Genomic DNA, 4,946 nt, shown 5'->3' on the forward strand with positions numbered 1-4,946 from the left:
AAAAAAAAAAAAAAAAAAATCAAAAGTAAATGAAAACTGAAAATGAAATAAAAAATTTAAATTTTGCAGTGATTTTGAAAACACTGAATATGAATCCTGGTCACTTCTTGGTGCCAGGCATTTTTTTGCAAAGGCCAGCCGCAAGCTTTTTAAAAAGAAGATTAAAGATCCAGCCAAAAGAATATCCTTATAATGTAGATGGAGCACAACACCCATTAAAGTGTATTTTGTTCAATCAAGATTAAAAAGCATAATTGAAAATTGTAATGCAGTTCAAACTGGGGGTTGCCTAATCTGTTTTCTGATATTTATGTTTTCAAGTTACAAAGAAGTCTTTGGGAAGCACAAACATAAAGGCATCTCTGAAGCAGATGTAGTTACAAGAAATGTGCATTAGGGAAATAGTTTAAAATTTCTACATATTAATAAAGTTACTTCCACTGCAATGCCAAAACATTTGAAAAAAATATTAAAGAAAATGGCTTCCTTTGTGAAGACTGTGTGTTCCATATCCCATACATTCCAAGATGAAATTAGTTCAAAGCATGGAACTGTTGCTTTTTTGTATCCATTTTTATACAAAGCATTAGTGGTAATTAGTTTGGGGCATAAGGTACCATACTGCTCTTTTAAAAAAAAAAAAAGAAACTTTTTCTCTCTTGTGATCTGTTTCTCTTATACTTTTTTGCACACTCACTTGACACAATAATGTTAACATTCTTTGAACTTTCATCTCTTCACCTGTCTACTAATAAGTTTAATAATCATATCTTTTGATTTTTAGAAGCATAGTATTAACGATTGATAATAAAGAGGATGACAGTCAAAAGACAGAATAACTTTAAAAAAATTTCACTTTCTTTTGAGCAAAAATTGTATCATGGACTAACACCTAACCTTCCATAAGCCACATAAAATGTACTAAAAATTAAAAATATTTTATTCTAATGAACTTCTCTTAGAAAGCAAGTTTCAGTTGCTTACCTGCAAGCAATCTGACTGTTTCATCTGTTCGGAGGAAAAAGGGAAGAGAGGTTTCCTAAAGGCAAAACAGGAGACAGATGAGGAACAAAAGAGTACTCCCTGTTTTACCGTGAGGTTCCATAGCTATTTTGATTAGTTCATGCCCTGGGGACATAAACCGGAAAGTCAACTTTCTAACCTTCTAACCTCCACATCTTTCAGTCGCATTAAATGTGGTTTCTTTCCTGTGATATATAATTCCTTGAAGTTCTCATGTTCCCTGCAGGGATAATGGAACAATCCACAGTTGTTTAATCCTTTTGCTGTCAGATGATGTTCAAGGGGAGACCAAAGTTGCATTTTAAAGAATCTACAAGTTCCAATGTAAAAGCAGGCTCTAAAATTTTTAAAATAAATTTTGGGGGGATTGATAAACATTGAGTCTGGAAACAGGTGACTTCTTGGAGCTGGGTATTTTGAAAAGGAGAGATTAAAAACTGAACAGCAGGGACAGAGGGAGGAAACTTCAACCAACTGAGATGTGGAGCAGAAACATCCCCGCATGAGCCTGATTCAGTAGCTCTGGTGTGGGAACCAGAATTCTTATTTTTATGAAAAGTGTCTCAGGTGATTTCCTAAGATGTTTGGAAAACACTGAAATAGGTGACTGAAATAAGTGAAAGTTTTGCCTACGTGAAATGCTCAGCCTGAATTAAAGAGAATCATTTTAAGAACTGTGCTACTTTAAACTCATTTAAACTGCCCCCTATGCTTTAATGAAAGCAAGATATTTCAGTTTTGCTTATTAAAAAAACAAAAAAGAAACAAAGTTGATTTAGAAGTATTGGAGGTACTAAAAAATAGAGATAAACAATTTTTAAGTGGTAGTGAAGTAATAGCATAGGTTTCCTAAATTCAAAAGATTAAAAAAAAGTCAATATGTCATCCTTGTTTTAAAGATGCTAATTGTAGTATTTACTTAACATTTTCATGTCATCAGTTCATAAAATTGGTGGAAATCATTTTGTAAAATGGGGCCTGAGAAATTGGAATATATCATTAATTATTAAATTGACATGCATTCACTTAAAAAACCCAAACCATACCGAACGGTACAATAAGATATAATACCATCCAAGATCTTACAATGTTAACATTTTGGTAAACATCCTTCCAGACATCTCCCTTCAAAAAATAGATACTTATATACAATTTTACAAAAATGGATTCACACTGTTTCAGAAACTGTTTTTTAAAAATTCAGTGTAAAATTACATGTTCAGTGTCTCTCAAGAAAGCTCTACATCTAAAATTGTAATAGCTCTATGGTATTTCATTCTACCCATGTACCAAAATTTACTCTGAGCCTTAGCTGTAAAAGAGTATTAAAACAGATTATAATCTACGGAGAGCATTTACAACATGTAATAAACTTTCAATAAACATTAGCCACTCCTAACGTTATACATTGTTTTTCAATTTTTTTATTATTCAAAGCAACACTGTGACAAACATCTTGTACTTTGATTTTTTTCCATTCTAGGTCAAAAGGTATACCTTCCATAAAAATTCTTGCAGAAATAGCCTAACTCTGTGTTTGACCATTACTTTAGGCTTTTGTAAAACAGATCATGATGTGTTTGAAGTGAATCATGGTGCCACAAAGGCCACTCTTTATTATTCATTAATCAGTGGATAACTATAAAAGTATACCTCCAGCTATAGACAAGCAACATTTTCATGCAGCTTAAAAATAATTTTAGGTCTTTTGTAAATAAAGTTTATCTTGCTTTGACGTTGCATTTCTAGCTTAACAGAAAACTTACTTTGTGAGTTATTAAAATGACTTGATCTTTAAGAGGCTTTCAATTCTAAATGACCTTATGTCAGGGGCCAAAAAGCTTACAGGATCAGTGCCCGGTACTGTCAAGCTGACACCCCAGATTACCTGCCCAAGATCTGCTCCGATAATATTACTGTCCGTGAATTGCCTTTCTAATGCACATGATTTTTTTTTTTTTTGGTCTGTTTTTAAATAGCAAGAAAATACCAGTCTGAGGCATATCTATGATGGCTGGGAAACAAAAGCATCCACTGGTGAAAGATTCTTAAGAGACCGAGGAGAGACTAAGAGCCTGTTCTTCGCTGCCCCACTGAATCCGGCACTGTTGCTGATGGAGAGACAAATAAATCCCAGGTCCAAGACTCTGACACAGGGGGCAACTTCCAGCAAAATTTCCCCAGCTAAATGCCTAATGCTGGACATGGAACATTAGAGGATGCTAAATTCATGACCACCTACCCCCAAAGAACCTTAGATGTCTCCACTACATGCTCATTGAGAACAAAAGTGTGAAAGGGCCAGGTGAGAACTGAATTTTATCAGTAAGGATTTAAAGGCCAGGTGAAACAAGGTGAAAGCTAGACGTTTTTCCCAGGATCCAAGAAAATATCTTGAAAGAGGCAAGTCATAGGTCCATCTTTGTTTCCTTCACTTTTCCCAGGGAGGCCAGAATCTACTAGAATTTTTTTCTGTGTCTTCAAATTTTTAGTTACTTGTTCATGGTGTATTATAAAGAAAATAAGGGATGACAACACCTCACTGTGAAGCTGTTAGTTACACAGAAAGAAGTGCAAATGTAACCGAACAATGTGTTGAAAGAATTTCATGTTTTACGACATGACTTTCTTCTCTGTTTTTTAACCCTTCCCCTTCCTAACATAAAATGTTAATTAGCTTTGTAGGAGATATCTTTTGTTTGAAATACCGGGCAATGTACTTAATGAAGAAGTTACTATTTAACAACTTGTCATTCATGAAGAAAGCTAAAACTTGTTAAAAAAAAAAAAAAGTCCCAATACATATTCTCTCCCCAAGTAGAGGATCACTATTTGGTTCTCAGTCTCTGGTCTGAGAAAGTTTCCAAGCGGCTTTTGGTTAAGATAAGTGTGAACACACACACACAGTGCTCCCTCCCAATACTATCCCTTCTTCTACTCAAAGGTAACCTATTACCGCCTACTCTCCCTTTTGAGGATTAATTCATAGCTCATGAGCAGCACAAGATCCTTATTATTTGGGGTGAGGTTTCTATTTGCAGTGTTCGGTGTAAGAAGATGGGGAAGAAGTATCCTTCCTTATGAAGTCCTCAGACTGCAGGGGCAGGGGTAAGGGGGGGTAAGAGGGTGGCGAGAAAAGCCACCTCTGCAGGCAAATATGCGTAAAAGCGGCCAGACCTTTTGCCCAGAGGTAACATTCCGTGATGGCTAGTCCAACCAAACTGAAATTGGGAATGCAATGGCTGTTAGAAAATATTTAAAAGGCACATGATCTAACTTTATTTAGTTAGAGTTGTACTTCTTTCTTTTAATAGCATAAAGAGAACAGGCCCCAGCGGCAAATACAAGCTCCTCTGCTTCCCAGCCCTTTCTATCGGGGGCACCCCGTGCGCCGAGACCTGCAGAACCTGCTACCATCTGGCTGGCCCTTCTTCCTGCAAGATGGCTCCTACGCGATGACCATTCCGAAGAATCAGCTCGAGGTGCCACCTACACGCTCAGAGACGGCCTGTGTGCCTCGGCCCCCCCGGGACACGATGCCGGACTCGACAGGACTGGCGATCCCCGATATGATGTCTTTTTGACTCCCGGACCCCGACTTATTTCATCCCCTTCCTCCCACGCCCGTTTCTTTTCCTTATCCCTTCCCGCTGGTAAGGCGCCTTGGAAGAAAAGGCAACCGGCTTCATCCCGCCTCCCGCGCGCCCGGAGCCTAGCCGCAGATCCGGCGGGCGGTAGGGTATCGGCGCCCGGCGCGCGGGGGCGGCCGCGGGGACGCGCCTTCCCGAGGCCCGCCGCCGAGGCCTGCCACCTGCTACCCTCCGCGAAAGCCAGAGCCGGGCGGCGGGGGTCTTGCGGGCGGAAGTGAGAAGCCAGGCGTGGGAGGAGGCTGCCTGCTGGGGGGCTGGGATCCCCTCCCGGCC

General features: G+C 39.0%; 1 protein-coding gene across 2 annotated transcripts in view; it reads right to left on the minus strand.

Annotated features, from left to right (window-relative positions):
- MANSC4 (MANSC domain containing 4) overlaps positions 1–4,916 on the minus strand; it is a 15,420-nt gene extending 10,504 nt beyond the window's left edge. Inside the window, exons 1-2 of one of the 2 annotated variants that reach the window (XM_024733263.1) lie at positions 4,517–4,916; positions 985–1,039 (exon numbers count right to left, since the gene is read on the minus strand). The gene's annotated coding sequence lies outside the window, so the exon portion shown is untranslated. Of the gene's footprint in view, positions 1–984; positions 1,040–1,162; positions 1,300–4,516 lie in introns of those variants that run through there. The other variant, XM_024733262.1, reaches the window with a different exon arrangement.
- Positions 4,917–4,946: the final 30 nt, after the last annotated feature.

Source organism: Neophocaena asiaeorientalis, unplaced genomic scaffold, assembly GCF_003031525.2.
Source record: "Neophocaena asiaeorientalis asiaeorientalis breed wild unplaced genomic scaffold, Neophocaena_asiaeorientalis_V1.1 scaffold150, whole genome shotgun sequence".
Classification (NCBI taxonomy): Eukaryota; Metazoa; Chordata; class Mammalia; order Artiodactyla; family Phocoenidae; genus Neophocaena; species Neophocaena asiaeorientalis.